Source organism: Pelodiscus sinensis, chromosome 31 (assembly GCF_049634645.1).
Source record: "Pelodiscus sinensis isolate JC-2024 chromosome 31, ASM4963464v1, whole genome shotgun sequence".
Lineage (NCBI taxonomy): Eukaryota > Metazoa > Chordata > Testudines > Trionychidae > Pelodiscus > Pelodiscus sinensis.
Genome location: NC_134741.1, coordinates 12,075,648 through 12,096,261, shown reverse-complemented (window position 1 = coordinate 12,096,261; position 20,614 = coordinate 12,075,648). Strand labels below are relative to the sequence as shown.

Below are 20,614 nucleotides of genomic sequence, written 5' to 3'. Positions count from 1 at the left end.
CCCCTGGGTGCCCAGAGATGGGCTGGCTAGTCACAGCCTGGCTTGGAGCACTCTGCAATGGGGAGATGCCCGTGGAGCAGTCACACAGTGCGGCACACAGTTCTGTTCACTCCACTATGCTGCATGTGATTCCCGCTGTCCTGTGCTGTCCTGTGGAACTGTGTGTGCCTCAGTTTCCATGGGCACTGCACTGCTATCTAGATGGGAATGGGAATTTCGGGCATGACTCCCTGAGGCCCGCTCTACTAGGCCAGTCAGGTCAGCTTAAGGGACACAAAATGCCAACCTGCCAGGTAAGCCAAATCCATCTACACATTGTGGTGTCTGGTCCCTGTGCTAACAAGTCTGTTCTACACTGTCCCCCATGACATAACAAACCTTCTGTTCTACCTGCCAGCTGCGAGTCACGTCTGGATGTGGATGGGGGCACAGGGCCCGGTGACTCCCCGCCCCTCGGTGACACCCAGTGACTTACTTGTGTTTCTCAGTTGCTTCCCAAACCCCTGCTAATAGCACCTCGGCCTGGGAGCATCTGCCCAAGCCTCTGTCTGCTCATCAGCATCGTTCTCCACCCAAGTCTCATGCTGGGGCATGAAGCTTCATCAGCCTCATTTTGCCAGTGGGAGAAGGGAAGCCCATAAGAGGCAGCATGATGTGCCCAGGACTGGCCAGGAGAAGTTCTCTGGTGGGAGAGGTAGAAGGGAGCAGGAGCAGGCTGGTGAGCAGGGCCCGAATTTGGCGAGGGGGTTGGGCTGGAGCATTGGGGCACATCAGGGTGGGTGCAAGCAGGAGGGGCGCAGTGGGGGCATAGTCATGTGGGGTGATACATCCGAGTCCACTATGAGTGGTGCTTGGGGGCAGGCAACGATTGTGCCTGGGAATCTCATACTTACCTAGAAGGGGAAATACCATGATCATGAAGTCAAGTATCAGAGGGGTAGCCGCGTTAGTCTGGCTCTGCACAAGTGACAAGGAGTCCTGTAGCACCTTATAGACTAACAGATGTATTGGAGCATAAGCTTTCATGGGCAAAGACCCACTTGGTCAGATGCTCCAATACATCTGTCTATTAGGTGCTATAGGACTCCTTGTTGCTTTTGCATGATCATGAAGATGATTTTCCCAGGGTGAGGCTCATCATTACACTGTGGCTGTGCTGATGCCTGCAATTTCCCCAAATGGGGAAAACTTGACTGCACAATTTGTGATAGTGCGGGACTATGTTTGTGCTTTCCCCTGGTGCTAATGGTTAAAGAAAGAAACACAGCTGTTCTCTGCCTATGTCCTTCCTATTGTTGTTTCTCAAGATGCTTTGCTGCACTTCCATTTTCTGCCTTTTTTTAATGTCACTGGCTGTGTCTACATTGTAGCTGCTTTTGTGCAAAATCTTGCCACCTGTCTACACTGGCCGCAAGTATTTGCACAAGAACACTGACATTGTAAGGTACAAAATCAGTGCTTCTTCCGCAAATATTCTGACGCTCCCACTCAGGGATAAGCCAGTGTAGACAGCAACATTAATTTCTTGTGCAAGAAAGCCTGATGGCTAAAATGGCCATTGGAGCTTTCTTGTGCAAGAGAGCATCTACACTGGCACGGATGCTTTTGTGCAAAAGCAAATCTTTTGCGCAAAGGCACATACCAGTATAGATGCTCTCTTGAGCAAATACTTTTAACAGAAAAACTTTTCCGTTAATAGTATTTGTGCAAAATCATGCCAGTGTAGACACAGCCACTGTTCCTGTTTGCAACAGTGCTCTGACCCTACTGCCTTTCTCTGTTTTGTTTGGAGACTGCATAGTCTGCTCTCTTGTGCTCCTAGCTGGTCTAGAAGCTTTTTCTCTGAGCAGCTTGTGATGGAGGGAGATTCCAGTACCTTCCTAGGCAGTTGAGTCTGAATCCTGCAACCTGAGCTCAAATCTCAGTGGGACCTGCTGGTGAGATGTTGGTTTGCTGCAAATTCTTGGTAATGCCAGTGTTTTGCTTCCGTGTCCTTAAATGCCCTTTGCCCCCCGATGGGTGACTGACGTCCACTAGAGTTAGGTGTTTGGCCCGGCTGGTTCAGTGGGGTGGCTACTGCATGTTGGGGCCTTAGAACATAATAGCCTGGCTAGAGATTGAGGGGAGCTGAGGTTGTGTCTCACGCTACCTCACCTGATGCCCGCATATTTGGTCCTTGTATTAGCAGCTGCCAGGCTGTTCCTTTTGCCCCCAGGGCACTTCAAGGGAGGAGCAGCAGGGCTCAATAGTCAAGGCAGCCTGGTCCCCAACACACCTTCCCTTCTCTGGGCACATAGAGCAATGGCAGCTGGGACTGGCAGCTGTGTGCCAAGGCCCCAGAGCAACCCAAGTCAGAGCAAGAGGAGGGAAGACCCTGCCTCCATGTGGCCTAAGGACCCCCACACACATCCCAGCCAGTCTGCTCCCTACCCACAAAAGGTCCTCTCAGGCTGCTCCCAGAGCAGCATCACAAGGTGCTGGGCAATCAGGGCTGATCCCTAGTGGGGCCTCTGCCCATTGACACACAAGGGCTCCTGTGGCAGTTGGGTCAGGATCTATTTCCCCAAGAGGCTTTTCCCCACATACTGGGCAGTACAGAAGGACCCAGGGCTGCCCCCATGGGGGAAGAAGGGCCAGCGCTGTCAGGTCCCATGGCTGGCTCCATCAGTAGCACCTTTGGCTGGGAGCCTGTACTCTGAGCTGCCAAGTTCCTGTGGGGGCTGGGATTTTCCCTCCAACAGCACAACACACGCTCTGTTTGCCCCCTGCTTGGCAATTTGGGGCATGAACCCTGCACCAGGAACCTCTGAGAGTGACACTTTCTCCACCCACAAGCCCTGAGTGCAGAAGGGAAAATGCAAGGGAAGAACCTTGTGTTGATGTGGGAAAACAGCCCAACCAGGCTACTTCCCAGAACATCAGGAGCAGGGCTGGACAAAGGCATGGGCGAGCTGGGCAGCTGGCAGGGCGCCAACCGATGGGGGATGCCTGATGGCAGCTGTAAAGGGCACACAGCCTCCCTTACAGCTACCATCAGGCGCCATGCACCTGGCTCCCGTAGCACCCTTCCCCCCATGGCTGTGAGGCCCTGCATGGCCCGGTGCACATGCCAGCAATGCTGGCCAGGCCAGGGTGGGCAGCGCATGCACCGTGCGCCCTGGGGGTAGGCCCCAGGCTGCAAGCCAATGGTTGTGGCCAGCCCGTACATGCGCTGTGTGCCCAGGGGCGGCACCGCGTGCCCAGGTCCAGGGCGCCAAAAGGGCTCAGGCCGGCCCTGATCAGGAGACAAATGCCCATCCCAGCTCTTAATGCATTTAAAAGGCAAAGCTGCAGCAGGGTTAGCTTCGGGGGTTGGGAGCTAATCCTGCTGCAGCTCCCTTGCTTATCAACTAGTCCATGGAAATGTCATCAACTAGTCGACTAGTTGACTAAACTAAATTAACATTCCTATTTCTAAGTGGCTTGTGTGGCTTCAGGAAAAGCAGGGGAACCTGCCTGGGGCTCCCAGTTGCTTCTGCGGGCCAGATCTGGTGGCTTAGCAGGTTGGATCAGGCCCAAAGGCTGTATTTTGCCCAGGCCTGGCTTAAAGGCAACTCAGGTTATAGGGCAGGGGTGGGCAATAATTTTGAAAGGGGGGGGGCATTTCAGAAATTTCAGAAGTGGCTGCAGGATGACTCTGAAGGGGCGGGGCCTCACATGGAAGGGGGTGGGATTGAGAACTACCCTGCTGGGTATGGTGACTTTATTTTCTGAACCAGCTGCAGCTAGTAAGAACAGTTTAATTTAAATTATGAAACAGATTAAGTGTTTTACCTCTCTCATGTTAGTTTATCAAACTTCATTTTAAATATAGTAAAATATTATGTCCAACACAAAAGGTATCAATGTTTTCTTTATTTGTGGCAGGGGAGAGGAACCGTTTTTGGGTCAGGGGTGACTGACCCACAAAAAATCAGCTGGAGACCACATAAGTGAGAAGCAAAAAAAAAAATTCCTCCAACCCCTGTCCCCCCCAACACTTACAGATGTAGCCCCAACTGAGACACCTCACTCCTCTGGTGCCTCAGCCTCACGGGGGGAAGGGAAGAGACGGGAAGGGGGGACTGAGGTTCAGGGCTTCCCATAGACCAGATTTACTTTTCTGGGGTTCTGTAGTGGATTTCATGGACCTCCTTAGGCTCTGGGATAGGACCAAAAATGAGGAGTACAGTGTGTGAGGCAGGGCTGCCAGCAAGTAGGATAGGGATGGGGTGCAGGATCTAGGAGGGAGCTGGGGTGCAGAAGCAGCCTGGGAGTAGGGTGTCTAGCCAGGTGGAGGGAGCAGGAACAAGGGAAGGGGCAGAGAGGATGCTAGAACAAGGCAGGATGTCAGAGCAAGATGGGGATGTTGGGGGGGGGGGAAGGAAGAGGGGATTGGGGTGAGGGGGTCTGGGGATAAGGGGGAACATTACCTGGCTTTGTGCCCCCTTGCAGCAACATCTCCAGATACACTGTGCCCTGGAGGGAGGCTCCGCTGCTGCAGTGGCCACACAGTTAGCCCCAGAGGCACCACTGCTGCAGCCACGTAGTTGTGGGTCAGTCCCAGAGTCCAGAGGTGTCGCTGCCATGGCCATGTGCCCCTGGAGGCAGGAGATTCCACTGCCGTGGCCATGAGCCAGGCCCAGAAGTCAGAGGTGCTGTGGCTATGGTGCCTCCAGCCTCCCGGGGCCAGCCCTAGGCCACGTGGCCAAAGCACCTTTGAGGAGCCTCATCCCCAGCGCTGCCTCCTCTCCAGAGGCTGTGTGGGCAGAGGAGAGGTGGGTTGAGCTCTTTTCCCAGCGGCACATTCCTGTTAGAAGGAGGGGCCTGGCACTGCCTCACAGGCCCCATCAAAGCCCTAGGCAGGACAGATTCAGCCCTTTGAGGCTTTTGCCCACCTGTTACAGCAGGGCTTCTCAACTTTGCAAGCCCTGAGGGCCACAATGATATTCACAGCACATGCCAAGGGCTGCAACTTAAATATGGTTGCATATACATGCAAATATACACCAATAGCTTCTTTTACACTGACAGGCATGAAAACAAAGATTAAGGCAAGACTACACAATATCCACACCCCATTTAAGTCAGTTCTGCTGCTATTAATAAAAATCAATATTTACCCGATTTTAACCCATATGACAGCATTTTTAATGGGCAATGACAGTCCAGGAATTTAACTATTAAAACACATCTCAAGAGAAGGCCATTATATTGACTGCTTTTTTGTTTTAGCTCCCACCTGTGGGCCACATGTTGAGCCCCATGTAAACCCAAACTGCACTGTACTCATAGAACCATAGAGCTGGAAGAGACCGCAGAAGGTCATCAAGTCCAGCCCCCTGCTCTAGGCAGGACCAATCCCAACTAAATCAACCCAGCCAGGGCTTTGTCAAGCCAAGACTTAAACACCTCTAGGGATGGAGACTCCACTACTTCCCTAGGTAACCCATTCCAGTGCTTCACCACCCTCCTAATGAAATAGTTTTTCCTAATATCCAACCTGGACCTCTCCCACCACAACTTGAGACCATTGCTCCTTGTTCTGCCATCTGTCACTACTGAGAATAGCCTTTCTCCATCCTCTTTGGAACCTCCCTTCAGGAAGTTGAAGGTTGCTATCAAATCCCCCCTCACTCTTCGCTTCTGCAGACTAAACAGACCCAACTCCCTCAGCCTCTCTTCATAGGTCATATGCTCCAGCCCCCTAATCATTTTGGTTGTCCTCCACTGGACCCTCTCCAATGCGTCATCCTTTTTGTAGTGGGGGGCCCAGAACTGGACACAATACTCCAGATGTGGCCTCACCCAGAGACGAATAAAGGGGAATAATCACAACTCTGGATCTGCTGGCAGTGCTCCTCTTAATGCAACCTAATATGCCATTAGCCTTCTTGGCTACAAGGGCACACTGTTGACTCATATCCAGCTTCTCATCCACTGTAACCCCCAGGTCCTTTTCTGCAGAACTACTACTTAGCTGGTTGGTTGCAAGCCTGTAACAATGCTTAGGATTCTTCTGTCCCAAGTGCAGGACTCTGCACTTGTCCTTGTTGAACCTCATCAGATTTCTTGTGACCCAATCCTCCAATTTGTCTAAGTCACTCTGGACCCTATCTCTGCCCTCCAGTGTATCTACCTCTCCCCCTAGCTTAGTGTCATTTGCAAACTTGCTGAGGGTTGCAAACAAACCGTCTACAGTACAGGCTGCATGTTGAGTAGCCTTGTGTTACAGGGCTTCTTCACTGTGGATTCTCCCATGTCTAACAAGATTTGAGCTCTGACTGACACTTTCACCACAGAGCAAGAGAAAGGTTTCTCCTCTATGCAGGTTCTGTTATGTTGAATAAAGTGTGACCTTTGTTTGAAGCTTTTTCCACAATTGGAGCAGTTATGGGTTCTCTCTCTTGTATGTATTATCTGGTGATCAATGAGGTGCGAGCGCCAACTGAAGCTTTTCCCACAGTCAGAGTAGGTGAAGGATTTCTCCCCTGTGTGGCTTATTCAATGCATATTAAGGTGTGAGCTGCAACTGAAGCTTTTCCCACAGTCAGAAACAGCTGAAGGGTCTCTCTCCTGTGAGATTTCTTTCATGTTTAACAAGGTTTGAACTCTCCTTGAAGTTTTTTCTGCCATGAGAGCAGTTGAAGGGGTTCTCCCCGTATGAATTCTCTTATGTCTAACAAGATTTGAGCTCTGACTGAAGCATTTCCAAAGGTGAGAGCAATTGAATGGTTTCTCTTCTGTGTGGGCTCTCCTATCGATAACAAAGCTTGACCTTCAATTGAAGCTTTTCCCACAATTAGAGCATTTGAATGGCTTCTCTCCTGTGTGCAGGGGCGGCCCGTGAATATAGGCCGACTCTGCCATCACCTAGGGCACCGCCTTCAACAGGGCGCCCAGGGTGCCCAATGATTACGTCATGCCATTGAGGGGGTGCCGATTGAGCGTTCCACATGGGGCGCCAGCTGTGGCAGCCCGCCTCAGGCCACCCCTGACCGTGTGGGATCTTTCATGTTTAATAACAGTTGCACAGTCACTGCAAGTGCAGGGTGACTGTTGATGGGGGATTTTTTGGTTTAACAGTTTCTGTGTTTGTTTTCATCCCTCTGCTCCTGTGAATGGATTTTCCCTGTCCTTCTCCTAGATGATTTCCCTGCTGCCTTTGTGGGCTACGCTGACTCTCACAGGTCTCTCCCTGCTCACATATCTGGGAAACATGCCCTTCCGATCCTCCCAATAACATCCCATGTGAAGCTCCAGTGCTTCCGGCTGAAGACTCTTCTCACTGTTCTCACTCAGCATCCAATCACCTGCTGGGACAGAGAGAGAATCCAGACAGGAGTGCTGAGCTGAAAGAAAAATTCTGAATGAGAAACAGAAAAGGGGGAACACGCCCAAAGAATGGCTGGAAAGATTGAATAATCACATGAAGAGTTCAGCGTCCTTCTCCATATCTCTTCCCCCTGCCCAGACTGAAGTGAAGACAGGCTGAAGGGTCAGTCAGACTTAATGAAAATGCACAAGTGACACCTGCTACAAGGACCCAGAAATTGGTTTCTGAGTCAGTTTAGCAGATTGCTAACTTGTGTGGGTGTCACTGATGATCTCTCCTTCCTCACAGCCCTGGAGATCTGGGATTCACAGCTTCTTCCCTCGCACCACCCAGGAGAGCACATGAGCTTTGGAGACCGGAAATATTGCTCGGGGGAGCAATTAACCAAGTGCTGATCTTGTTCATTAAGGTCTGTGCCATTACTACTTCCAGAGCCAGGATCCGAGTTGCCCACCTAGAGAGGCTCCTTCTCCACTTTGCAGAGACTGGGCTCTGGCTGCTACAAGACCCCAGGACACACTCACCTGCAGTAAAGGTGCATTCCCCCTGCCTTGGGAACAGCCAAGCTGATTCCCCAGGGGAGCTGAGCACTCTCCTGCACTCTCTAGGGGTATGTCTACACTACAAAGTTAATTTGAACTAACAGCCGTTAGTTCGAATTAACTTTAATAGGCGCTACACAGGCAAATCGCTAGTTTGAACTTAATTCGAACTAGCGGAGCGCTTAATTTGAACGAGGTAAACCTCATTCTACAAGGACTAATGCCTAGTTCGAATTAAGTAGTTTGAATTAAGGGCTGTGTAGCCACTTAATTCGAACTAGTGGGAGGCTAGCCCTCCCCAGCTTCCCTGGTGCCCACTCTGGGCACAACCAGGGAAAGTCGTCTGCCCCCTTCCGGCCCCGGAGCCCTTAAAGGGGGATGGTCTGGCTACGGTGCCCGTGCCAGGTGCAAGCCTGCCAGCACCCAGCCAGCAGACCCTGCACCTGGCACGGCACGAGCCAGCCACCCACTGCCACCCAGCTCTCCGCCTCTTCCCAGGAGCCTGCCTGGGGCTGCAAGAGGCGGGCACCCACCTGGTCTAGTGCAGAGAATGTGGACCTCATCCAGGATTGGGGGGAAGCCTCCAAAGTCCACGACCTCTGCACTAGGCACAGGAAAGTGGCCATCTAGGGCAGGATAGCTGCCAGCCTGGCCACCCAGGAGCAGGTTTGCATGAAAATCATGGTGGTCGAGTGAGACCCTGACCCTGAGCCCTGAGCTTAGAACATAAAAACATAAGAATGGTCATAATGGGTCAGACCAAAAGTCCATCTACCCAGTAGCCTGTCTGCCAACAGTGGCCAACACTAGGTACCCTGGAGGGGATAGGCCGAAGACAATGACCAAGCCATTTGTCTTGTGCCATCCATCTCCAGCCTTCCACAAACAGAGTCCAGGGACACCATTTCTATCCCCTGGCTAATACCACTCCACGGACCCAACCTCCATGAATTTATCTAACTTCTCTTTAAACTCTGTTATAGATCTAGCCTTCACAGCCTCCTGCAGCAAGGAGTTCCACAGGTTGACTATTTGCTTTTTGAAGAAGAACTTTCTGTTACTAGTTTGAAGCCTGCTACCCATTCCTTTCCTTTGGTGTCCTCTAGTCCTTCTTTATGGGAACTAATGAAGAACTTTTCTGTAGGCACCCTCTCCACCCCACTCATGCTTTTAGAGACCTCTATCCTGTCCCCCCTCCATCTCCTCTTTTCTAAGCTGAAAAGTCCCAGTCTCTTTAGCCTCTCTTCATATGTGACCTGTTCCCACCCCCGGACCATTTTAGTTGCCCTCTCCTCTCCCTCCCTCTCTCTTCCCCTCTCCCACCTCCTTTTCCCAGTCTCCCCGAGTTTTATTCAATAAAGAGAGTTTCTATTTTTGAACACACGTGTCCTTTATTTTATACATCAGGAAGGGGCACTAGGGAGGGGTAAGTGGAAGGAGGAGAGGGAGGAATGGGGTACGAGCCCCCGATGGGGAGTACTGGGTTGGCTCTGCGGGCTCCTCGGAGTGGAAGCTCTCCTGCAGCCTCCTGATGGACACCCGTCCCCGCCCCCCCGCGGATGGCAGCCTGTGGCAAGTGCAGCCGGGCTGATGGCCAAGTGCTGTGATGTAACGTGTGTGGGCATTCAGGGTACTCCAAGCCAGGACTGCTTTGCTGTCCCTCATCGAGTTAGACAAGCGAGCGGGGAACCCCTGAGAACTGTCTGTCCGTGGTGGAGGTCGGGTCCCTTTAAGCACAGCCCTCGGCTAGCCTGAGACAGCAGCTCCACGCTCTAAGTCCTAATCTGATGCCCTGCTGGCACTGCTTCCAGTTTCCCTGGTGGTGTCCAGAGTAGCCACCAGGGCAAGCTGCGGAGGGCTAACCTCCCACTAGTTCGAATTAAGTGGCTGCACAGCCCTTAATTCGAACTACTTACTTCGAACTAGGCGTTAGTCCTCGTAGATTGAGGTTTACCTAGTTCAAATTAAGCGCTCCGCTAGTTCAAATTAAGTTTGAACTAGTGGTTTGTATGTGTAGCGCCTATTAAAGTTAATTCGAACTAACGGCTGTTAGTTCGAATTAACTTTGTAGTGTAGACATACCCAAAGGGAATTTGGATGCAGGAGGAGGGGAGGTGATGATGGTTCGGGGAGGGGGGCTCCAGGCTGGGGCGTGTTGGGGTCAGATTGAGGGTTGGGCTACTAAGCAAACCACAGGCTTGTGGATGTGAGGGTGAAGGAATTTGGGTTGGCATATATGAGGGGCTCAGGGCAGGGGGTTCTAGTGTATGCTAGGTTCTGATCTATGGTCTGGGGGGTGCAGGAGTGTTATGATGCTGTGGCCAAATGGGGGCTTGGCCCTAATTGGGGGTTTGTTAGCCAGGCTTCATCATATATATAGCAGCCCAATGTCTGTGACTCTGTAACAGTGAAACAATGGCTGTTCCCTCTTGGCGGTGCCGTGGCACTTGGCTGACTTCTACACCACTCAGCCAGGCTTCCGCGGGGGAGCAGGCAGTGCAAGTAGCCATTTGGGCTCCACTTGCTCCCCTGCGGCGGCCCAGCTGGGCGGTGCAGAAGTCAGGCGAGCACCACGGTGGGAGGCAACAATGCCGCCCAGGGGGAACAGCCAGGGGGCAGGGCCTGGACGAGCGTGCATCTCTGATGTCAAGAAAGGACGCTGGATTCAGAAGGAGGAAAGCGGAGCAGACACAGAGGATATGGAGGAGACCGAGAGGAGAACGGAGGAGGCAGAGGACAGTGAGAGAAAGAGTGAGAGAGATGCAGCAGGAGGCAGAGAAGAGAAACACAGAGTGAGAGGCAGGAGGGGGAGAAGAGAAAGAGAGAGAGACGGAGAGAGAAGCAGGAGGTGGACGAGAGCTGAGAGAGAGAGAGGGCGAGGCAGTAGGAGAAGAGAGAGAGAGAGGCCGTTTGTACCACTTGCTCCTGCGCAGCAGCCCGGCTGAGCAGCGCAGAAATCAGCCGAGCACCAAGGTGGGAGGCAAAGGGGGGTGAGGCCTGGATGAGCGTGCATCCCCAACGAAGACAGAGGAGAGCGGAGAGATAGTGAGAGGCAGGAGAGGGAGAAGAGAAAGAGAGACGGAGAGAGAGGCAGAAAGCGGAAGAGAGCTGAGAGAGAGGGGGGAGGCAGGAGGAGGAGGCGAAGGAGAGAGAGAGAGACCGGAGGCTCAGGAGAGAAGACCGACGTGGAGGAGAGACTTGAAAATCCTGTCTTATGACAAGCTAATTGTCTAGTTTTTAAATAAAAAACTATGTCAAACACAGAAAGTTTTTGCATTGTCTTTATTTATGAGAAGGGCAGGGAACCTTTTTGAGTCAGGAGTCACTGACCCACAGAAAAGTCAGTTGGGGCCATACAAGGGAGGTGCAAAAAAAACCCTCCTCCCAAAACCCCCAAGATTCACTAATGTGGCCCCAACTGTGCTGGTGGGAGCAGGGGACATGGTACTAGGAAAGGGTATTAGTGGGTTCTGGGGCAGGGGACAGGGTGGCAGTGGAGACAAGGGTTCTGGGGTGGGGACAGGGTGGCAGTGGAGACAAGGGTTCTGGGGTGGGGACAGGGTTCTGCAACAGGGGGCAAGGTGCCAATGGGGGAGAGGAGACAGGGTTCTGCAGCAGGAGACAGGGTGCCAGTGGGAGCAGGGAGTCCTCTGCACCAGCCTCATCCCAGGACTCCTCCTCGCAGGCAGGGAAGCCCCAGTGGGCGCCTCCTCTGGGGCCGACTCCCCCCTGCAGCAGAGAAGGGTGCACCTGGGCTGAACACCATGACCAGCTGGCCAGGCAGCTCTTCTCTTTGCTCCAGCCCAGCTGCCCTGCACTCAGACAGGGGAGGCTGTGCTGTGCTCCTGTTGATCTGGAAGCCCTTTCTCTTTGATCCAGCCCAGCTGCAGCGAGGCACAGCCTCCCAGGGCTGAGTGCTGTGAAGCTGGGCTGGAGCATAGAGGAGCAGCTGCCTGGCCAGCTGGCCATGGTGTTCAGCCCAGGTACACCACACTTTACCTGGGCTGGAGCAAAGGAGAACCGCCTGATCAGCTGGAGTGTGGTGCAGCCTCTGCTTCTGCTGAACACCACGGCCAGCTGACCAGGCAGCTTCCCCTCTGCTCCAGCCCATGTGAGGCGTGGTGCACCCTAGCTGAACACCACGGCCAGCTGCTTCTCTTTCCTCCAGCCTAGCTGCACCGTGCTCAGCTCGGGGAGGCTGTGCCTTGCTCCAGCTGGGCTGGAGCAAAGAGGAAGAGCTTCCTGGCCAGCAGGAGCATGGTGCACCCTCCCCGGACTGAGCGCAGTGCATCTGGGCTGGAGCAAAGAGGAGCGGCTGCCTGGCCAGCTGGCCGTGGTGCAGCCAGGGTGCACCACGCTCCACATGGGCTGGAGCAGAGGGAAAGCTGCCGGATCAGCTGGAGTGCAGCACAGCCTCCTTCATCATAGCCAGCTGGCTGGGGTGTTTCAGCCCTCCCGACCCAACAGATCCCATCACAGCTACTCACCTGTGTTGCTGCTCGTGAGTAGCTGCTCCACAAAGAGTACCAATTCAAAATTAGTTGTGCGCAGGCCCCTGGGGGCTGAGCAGAGAAGCTGAGGAGCAGCTGGGGCTGGAGAACCAGCCCATCTCTCAGCCCTTGGAGTGGCCCAGCCAGATCCCAGTGGGGCACATGGGCTGGGCCAGGTGTGAAGGAGCCGGGCCGGGTGCTGCCCAGGCTGTTTTCCCTCTGGCTGAGGAGAGGGCACTGTGGGGGTGTGAGTCACTCTGGAAGGGACTGCCCCACAGCTCTGGGCAGAGAAACCCTCCCTGGGACCTGGCCAGCTCAGGTGATTATTAATAGGGCTGAGGCTGGTCACCGCAAGGGCCCAGCTGGGACTTGGCCCCAACTTTGGCATGGCCCATGGTGGGGGGCTGTGGGGAAAGAGCTGAATGTCCCAGGGCAGGCCATGGGGGGCAGTGTTCCCATCCCAGAGCCCCCACCCCATGGCCCTCAGGCTGGGCCCAGCAGGTTGTGCTGGCAGGAAACTCTTTGGGCAGCTGAGGTCAGGGCCCTGTGAGCTCTGCCTGTGGCCCAGCCCCCACCCGATCCCCTGTCTGGCTTGGGGGGGCCGAGGTAGGAGACCACTAACACCCTCGTGTCTCTGCAGGGGTGAGGAGGCGATGTCTCCGCATCCAGCGCCCAAGTGCCTGGAGCTGAAGCGGAGAATCTGGGACTTCCTGGAGAGAACAGTCTCCAGGGGGCCATGATGGGATTCCTGGGTATGGGACGGTGCTGCTGGGGGCTCCTCTCTCACTGTCTGGGGGTGTGGGGAGGGCGTGGAAAGGCCCATATGGGTCCCTGAGATCGCACAGTCTGCTCCTGGGGGGCGGGGGGGGGCAGGCAGGTTCCTGAGCCCAGCGGGGGGGCTGCTCTGAGCAGAACGGCAGGATCCCAGAGGGACATGGATGGCAGAGAACAGGGGCAGGGAATGAAGGTGCCTCTCTCGCTGCCCCAGTCTCTGCAGCTGCCCCCTCCTGCTGCCAAGCAGAGAGTCCCCCAGCCCAGCCTGCGTGGGCCTAGGGGCAGGGGGAGGTTTCTGGGGAACGTTGGCAGCTGGTTGCCATGGGAGATGTCACAGACTCAGGGCCCAAGTTTCAGCTCCCAGGATATTCATGGAGCTTCCCTATCCAACACCAGCTGCACCTGAGCCCAGTGTCCGAGCCCCTTGGGCAGGGGCGGCAAACTAGGCGGTTGCCTAGGGCGCCAAGTTAAATGGGGTGCCAAATGGTAGCACAATATCATTGAGGGGTTTGGAGGTGGGGGCGCCGATTGCATGGTTTGCTAGGGCGCCAGTTGCTGGCAGCTAGTCTAGGGCCACCCCTGCCCTTAGGCCAAACGCTCAGAGCTGGGCAGGTGCCTGACAGGTCACACAGGTGCCTGTCAGGAGTTTCAGAAGCTCCAGAGCAGCTTGGCCCCTAACTCCCATTAGTGCCCATAGGAGTTGGGCACCTCCCCATACTGGTGTGTGTGAAATCCCAAGGGCCTCTCTGCGTAGCTGGGGGTGGAAATGCCTGAAAGAAGCTGACTCCTGGGCCTTACTCCCCAGGGTCCCTCTGGCAGCGCAGGGCAGAGCTGGGCCATGAGCCCTGGGCACTGCCCCCACAAGTGGTAGGTTTTTCTCTTCCCTTCCAGGCTGCAGAGAGAGGTGAGGAGCCCAGGGCGCTGCCCTAGGGCCGGGCACGGAAGCTGCTGGGAGCCTGTTACCCCGCCCGGAGCAGCCCCTAGGCTGGGTGGGCACAAGGGGATCATCGCGGGGGGAGCCCAGCCAGGGAGCGTGGGACGGAGCAGCCAAGGGGAGTCAGAAGCGGTGGGACCCTGCTCTGTGGGGAGCCAGGGCAGAGCCGGGGGCAGCGGGAGGGGCTGGGACATCCCTGTTCCCACTCTGGGGGGCTCTGATCACCTCTCCCTCTGCTGCTTGTTCCAGGACTCAGGCAAGCCTGAGGATTTGCAGGAAACTGGCCTTGCTCTGGTGTCGATGACTCCAGCTCTCACCCCGGGGTGACACTGCCTCCCTGCAGCCCCCTGGCACTGTGCCAGTGCCCCAGGCCTGGGAGATGGCACAACCTGGCCCTTGGGGTGGGGGTGGGGGTGGGGGGACAATACCACCAGACCCTCGGACCCACCCTTGTGCAGGGACCCCACAGGGAGGGGCTGGGAGCAACCCCATCTCTGCTGCATTGGTGCCCACATCTCCTCACCCCTCAGGCCTGCCCTTCCCCACACCCCTCTTTCTCTCTGCCTCCCTGCTCCCTTCCTCCCCCTTCTGCTCCCTGGTGCCTGCCCCTCTCCTTTTGGCTCTTCTTGCATCTGCCCCATCACCCAGCCCTCCTGGGGACTGGCCCTTCCCTTGCCCATCTCTGTCTCCCTGGCATTCACCGGTACGCTCATGCCCCCTCCCACTGGGTAAGTGCCCCTTCCCTCCCTGCCCTGCTGCCTCCCGGAATCTGCCCCACACCTCACCCTCCCCATGCCCCTTTAGCACCTGCCCCACCCCTTCACCCCTCTTTGTCTCCTTGTCACCTGCACCTTCCCCTGGTGCCAGCCCCTCCCCTCTCCCTGGTCTGTGCCCTACTGCCTGCCCCTTCTCCTCCCCCTCTTTGATCTCTGATGCCCTCCCTACCTTTGTCTCTTCCCCAGTGGGCACCATGCCTATGGCCTTGGTGCCTGCCCCTCCTTTCCCCCTTAACCTCCCCCAGTGCCTAACCCTCCCATTGCCCCATTCTGTCTCCCAGCACCTGCCCCTTCCTGCAGCCCTCTGGCACCTGCCCCTACTCTTGCCCTCCTCTGCCTCTTTCCCTGCTCCAGTCGGCCCCTCTGGCCCAGGTTCTAGGCCCCCTATGTCTACACACTCTCTCCCCCATGGTCCTGGCACCTGCCCCACTGCTCATCCCCTGGGCCCTATCACCTGTCCCTCCCCTTAGTTCCCCCTTCTCCTTTGGACCTCCCCCATTGCCTCACACCCCTTAGTCCCCCAGTGCCTGACCCTACCATGGCTTCCCTGTGCCTGTGGGATCTGTCCCCTTCTTCTCCCCTGGTGCCTGCCCCTCCCCTCGACCCCTGCAGCCCCCTCCCTTTACCCTCCTCTGTCCTTATAGAGCCAATTCCTCTTGCCCCCCATTGTACTTGTGCCTGCCCTTCCCCTCTGCTTTCTACCCCCTCTGCCCCATCACCTGTCCCGCCCCTCTGCCCCATCACATGCCCCTCCCTTTTCCTCTCCCAGCATCAGCCTGTGCCCTCCCCTCCCCCACTGACACCTTCCCACCCCTCCCTCATCCTTCCTGCCCTGCCCCTGCTCCTGCTCATTGTCTCCTCACAGGCAGAGGGACCCTGACTCCCCTCAGACAACACCCCCCACACACAATGATTAATGGGGAGGCAGGTTAATTTCCTGCTGATCCCAGGGACCTTCCCCTGCCCCGCACTGACTCTGTGACTCTCTCCCCAGTGGACGTGACTCTGGATCCAGACACGGCAAATCCCAAACTCGTCCTATCTGAGGACTGAAAATGTGTGAGACATGGAGACACGCGCCAGGCTTTGCCCGATACCCCTGAGAGATTTGATCCTTGTCCCTGTGTGCTGAGTGCAGAGGGGTTTGTGGGCAGGAGGCGTTACTGGGAGGTGGAGGTGGGAAACAAGGCTGAGTGGTATCTGGGAGTTTGCAGGGAATCTGTGTGCAGGAAGGGGGAGGTCACACTCTCAGCAGAGGATAGATACTGGGCCGTAGTGCTGATGGACGGGGGATACAAGGCCTGCACCTCCCCCTCTACTCGCCTCCCCATGAGCGCCAGGCCCAGCCGGGTGGGGATTTTCCTGGGCTACGAGGCAGGCGAGGTCTCATTTTGCAACATGAATGACAGGTCCCATCTCTTCACTTTCACTGGCACCTTCTCCAGGATGCTCCACCCTTTCTTCAGTCCCAGTAACAATGCTGAGGGCACCAACATGGCTACCCTGACCATCTGCCCAGCCCCAGCACAGGCTGGAGGGAATGGCAGTGCGGTGAGCTGAGACTCTCACTTCCTGCTGCCCTGGGTGGGGGTATTGTGGGTGCTGCACCATGTGGGGTCAGTGGGAGACGCTCTCCCGTCAGCTCCCCTTGCTCATCCCATCTGGGTAGAGCACTGGAGGCAACTGAAGAGTGGCCTGTGCTGGAGATGGGGGGGTCTTCACTGCACCCCAGGGAGAGATCTCAGGGCGTGGGCCCAGGCTGTCATGTAGATGGAACCAGTGACCTTCACAGCACACACTGGCCCCTCCCAGCCCCAACTCCAGGTCTATTCCCATGGAGATGGGACCAGAGACATCACCTGCCTCCCCCCGACCTTCCCCTCTGTTCCCAGCCCCAGGCCAGTGAGCTGAGAGAGGGGAGAAGAACAGAGAAGGGGGTGGAGGAGCCAGCAGCAGGGGTAATGGAGGAGAAGGCTGCAGGGTTGGGTCAGGGAGTGCAGGCTGTGGCTTGGGGGCAGAGGGGCTGCAGACTGTGGGGTCACGGGTAGAGGAGTGCAGGCTGTGTGTGGGTCGGGGTAGAGGTGCAGGCAGTCTGTGGGGCAGGGATAGAAGAGTGCAGGCTCTGGGATAAGGGGCAGAAAGAGTGCAGACTAGGAGCAGGGGATGCAGACTGTGGGTCAGAGGAGTGGGGTGCAAGGACAAGAGCTGTGCGGATACAATGTTGGGGTAACTACTGTGGCCAGGGTTGGGGAGGGAGTGCAGCAGCAAGAAGGGAAGAGCCCAGATCACAAGGGAGGGAGTCCCAAGGAGGAAGAGCCCTGGCTGAAATGACAGAATGGATCGGAGGAGCTCAGTGAGTGCCATGGGGCCAGTGCGAGAGGGGAACACCCTGGCATCTCCTGCCCTGGGGGAGTCTCTGCCCATTGAGGGGACTCAAACAGCCACAGGGAGCAGGAGTGCGATGTCTGTGGGCTTGCTGTAGGGGCCACTCTGTGCTGAAAACTCACCTGTGTTGGGGGAGCTGGTCCCAATGCAATGGAGGGAGAGGAGGGGTTAGTTGGTCAAGGGGGGACCCCAGCCCCAGGGCTGAGAGAGTGATGGGTCCAAGCTGGGTGATTGGAGCACCCACTCAAGGGACAGAGCAGGCAGATTTTCTCCCCCTCTTTTTACAGGCTGTTTTGTTCTGCCCTGTCACAAGTTTTCTTCTTGTTTCGCTTCCCTACCCCCTGGCTCAGGGCAGCATGGTGACAAACTGGGACGCTCTTGTCAGAATGTTCTGCCCCCGTGAGACCTCCGTGTAACATACAGACAGAAATACCAATGGTCCCAGTTACACGTTATCATTGTCACAAGGTAACAAGATGGTTAATTAGTGTACAAAGAAAATAAAACATCTAAAACAAATTCATCCAGATTGCTCCGGATTCCATCCCCCCACCTCCTGCAATGCTCTGTGATAAAAGTGACTGAGTGGGCTGATTTCTTAAGTGAGATGTTGGCTATCGAAGAAGCAAAGGCTGAGGGGAGATGTATCACATAGCATTGGTGGGACAGCTTTGGTTCTGCTTTCCATTTGATGCCATGTGAACATTTTCAGAGTAATAATTGAATTTGGAAGCTCTATTGATGATGTTCAGTTCCTGGCACGGTGCCCAAAACTGAACTGGATTATTTTTTTGAGAGTGAGGCTTCCCCCCCCCCCCCACCTCCCTTCTGCCCTCCCCCACCCCTTGATGGAGTTTGTGCTGTGATTGGCTGTGATTGGCAGGTGGAAACTGTTGGCTTCTAATTAAAGTTTGAATTCTAGAAGCCTCTGCTGATTGGCTGAGCCTTGGTAGGGGGAGGGGCTTTATAAGGCAGCGGGCAAGCAACCAAGGAGCTTGCGAACAGGTGAGTGCTCACAGGGAGTTTTGAGAGGGAGTTGGGAAGGGCGGGAGGTTCTCTTGCCTTTCTTTTTAAATCCCTTTTCCAGGTCAGCAGCGATGGTTGGTGATGGGTCTGCTGTTGTTACCTGCACAGCGTGTGCCATGTTTGTCTTCCTCCCGGAAGAAAGAACGGATTTCATCTGCACCAAGTGCAAGCTGGTCGACATTTTGGAAGAAAAAAAATTAGAGGACTGGAGGCCCAAGTGTCGACCCTACGCTTGATCAGAGAGGATGAAGACTTCCTTGATAGAAGGCAGTATTTAATCCTTCAAGCACGGAAGGCAGAAGAGCCAGAGAGGGCAGTACGTGACCAAGAAGAGAACTGGCAGCATGTAACTTCTAGAAGGGGAAAAACGCCAGCATGGGAATCCCCCGATGCTATAGAGGTAAGCAATCTCTTTCAAGCTCTCTCCACAGGCTGTGCAGTGCTGAAAGCTCTGGAAGGGACCTAACAAGGAAGAAACCAGAAGGGAACACCATCTACTGGAAGGCATGGGATGCGTAGTCCTATGGATGGGGGTTCCACGGCCAACACGCCCAAAAGGAAACGACGGGTGGTGGTGGTCGGGGACTCCCTTCTAAGAGGGACTGAGCCATCCCTCTGCCGTCCGGACCTGGAATCTCGAGAGGTGTGCTGCTTACCAGGAGCTCGCATTCAGGATGTCACTGAGAGGCTTACCAAGCTGATCAAACCTTCAGATTGCTACCTCTTCCTGCTTCTCCACGTGGGAACTAATGATACGGCCAAGAATGATCTTGAGTGTGTTACTGCGGATTATGTAGCGCTAGGAAGAAGGATCCAAGAATTTGGAGCGCAAGTGGTATTCTCCTCCATCCTCCCTGTTGAAGGGAAAGGACTGGGCAGGGATCGTCGAATTGAGGACGTAAATGCGTGGTTGCACAGATGGTGTCACAGAGAGAGCTTTTGTTTCTTCGACCATGGGACTCTGTTCCAGGCGCAAGGATTGTTAGGAAGAGATGGGATCCACCTAACGAAGAGAGGAAGGAGCATCTTCGCGGGTAGGCTTGCAAACCTAGTGAGGAGGGCTTTAAACTAGGTTCGTCGGAGGACGGTGACCAAAACCCTGAGGGGAGTGGGAAAGTCGGATACTGGGAAGAAATACAGAGAGGAAGGGGCAAGACAGGAAGACCCATGTTTCGAATGGAGAAGATAGGACGATCAACTGGTTACCTGAAGTGTTTGTACACTAATGCAAGAAGCCTGGGCAACAAACAGGAAGAACTGGAGGCCCTGGCCCAGACCAAGAAATATGATTTAATTGGGATAACAGAGACTTGGTGGGATGACTCGCATGACTGGAGCGCTGTCATGGAAGGGTATAGACTGTTCAGGAACAACAGGCAGGGGAGAAAAGGAGGAGGAGTTGTACTATACGTAAGAGAGCACTACGATTGCTCTGAACTCCAGCATAAAGAGGAAGAAAAACCTGTTGAGAGTCTATGGGTTAAGTTTAAAGGAGCAAGCAACAGCATTGATGTTGTGGTTGGTGTTTGCTACAGGCCACCAAATCAGGTGGATGAGGTAGATGAGGCTTTCTTCGGACAACTAAGCGAAGCTTCCAGATTGCAGGCTCTGGTTCTCGTGGGGGACTTTAATCACCCTGACATCTGCTGGGAAACCTATACGGCAGTACACAGGCAATCCAGGAAGTTTTTGGAGAATGATGGGGATAACTTCTTGACACAGGTGCTGAAGGATCCGACCAGGGGCCGTGCGCAGCTTGACCTTCTGCTCACAAACAGGGGGGAACTAATAGGGAAAGTGGAGGTGGGTGACAACCTGGGAAGCAGTGATCATGAGATGGTAGATTTCAGGATCCTGACCAAAGGAAGAAAAGAGAGTAGTAAAATACACACCTTGGACTTCAAAAAAGCAGATTTTGACTCCCTCCGAGATCTGATGGGCAGAATCCCCTGGGATGTTAACATGAAGGGGAAATGAGTCCAGGACAGCTGGCAGTATTTTAAAGAAGCCTTATTGAAGGCACAGAAAGAAACCATCCCGATGCGTAGCAAGAGAGGCAAACATGGTAGGAGACCGGACTGGCTTACAGGGGAAATCCTTGGTGAACTTAAGCACAAAAAAGAAGCTTACAAAGAGTGGAAACTTAAACTCCTCCCTGGTCATTTGTCCAAAGGTATAGCTCGAGAATGCCGGGGGGTTATCAGGAAGGCGAAAGCACAAATGGAATTGCGACTGGCTAAGGATGTGATGGATAACAAGAAAGGTTTCTACAGGCATGTTAACAAGAAGAAGGGGTATGTCTACACTACCCTCCTAGTTCGAACTAGGAGGGT

General features: G+C 54.8%; 1 non-coding gene across 1 annotated transcript; it reads left to right on the top strand.

The window, feature by feature from the left end:
* Positions 1-1,081: 1,081 nt before the first annotated feature.
* Positions 1,082-1,239, top strand: LOC142821698 (U1 spliceosomal RNA). Its single transcript, XR_012898389.1, has one exon. It is a non-coding gene; the product is annotated as a U1 spliceosomal RNA (small nuclear RNA).
* Positions 1,240-20,614: the final 19,375 nt, after the last annotated feature.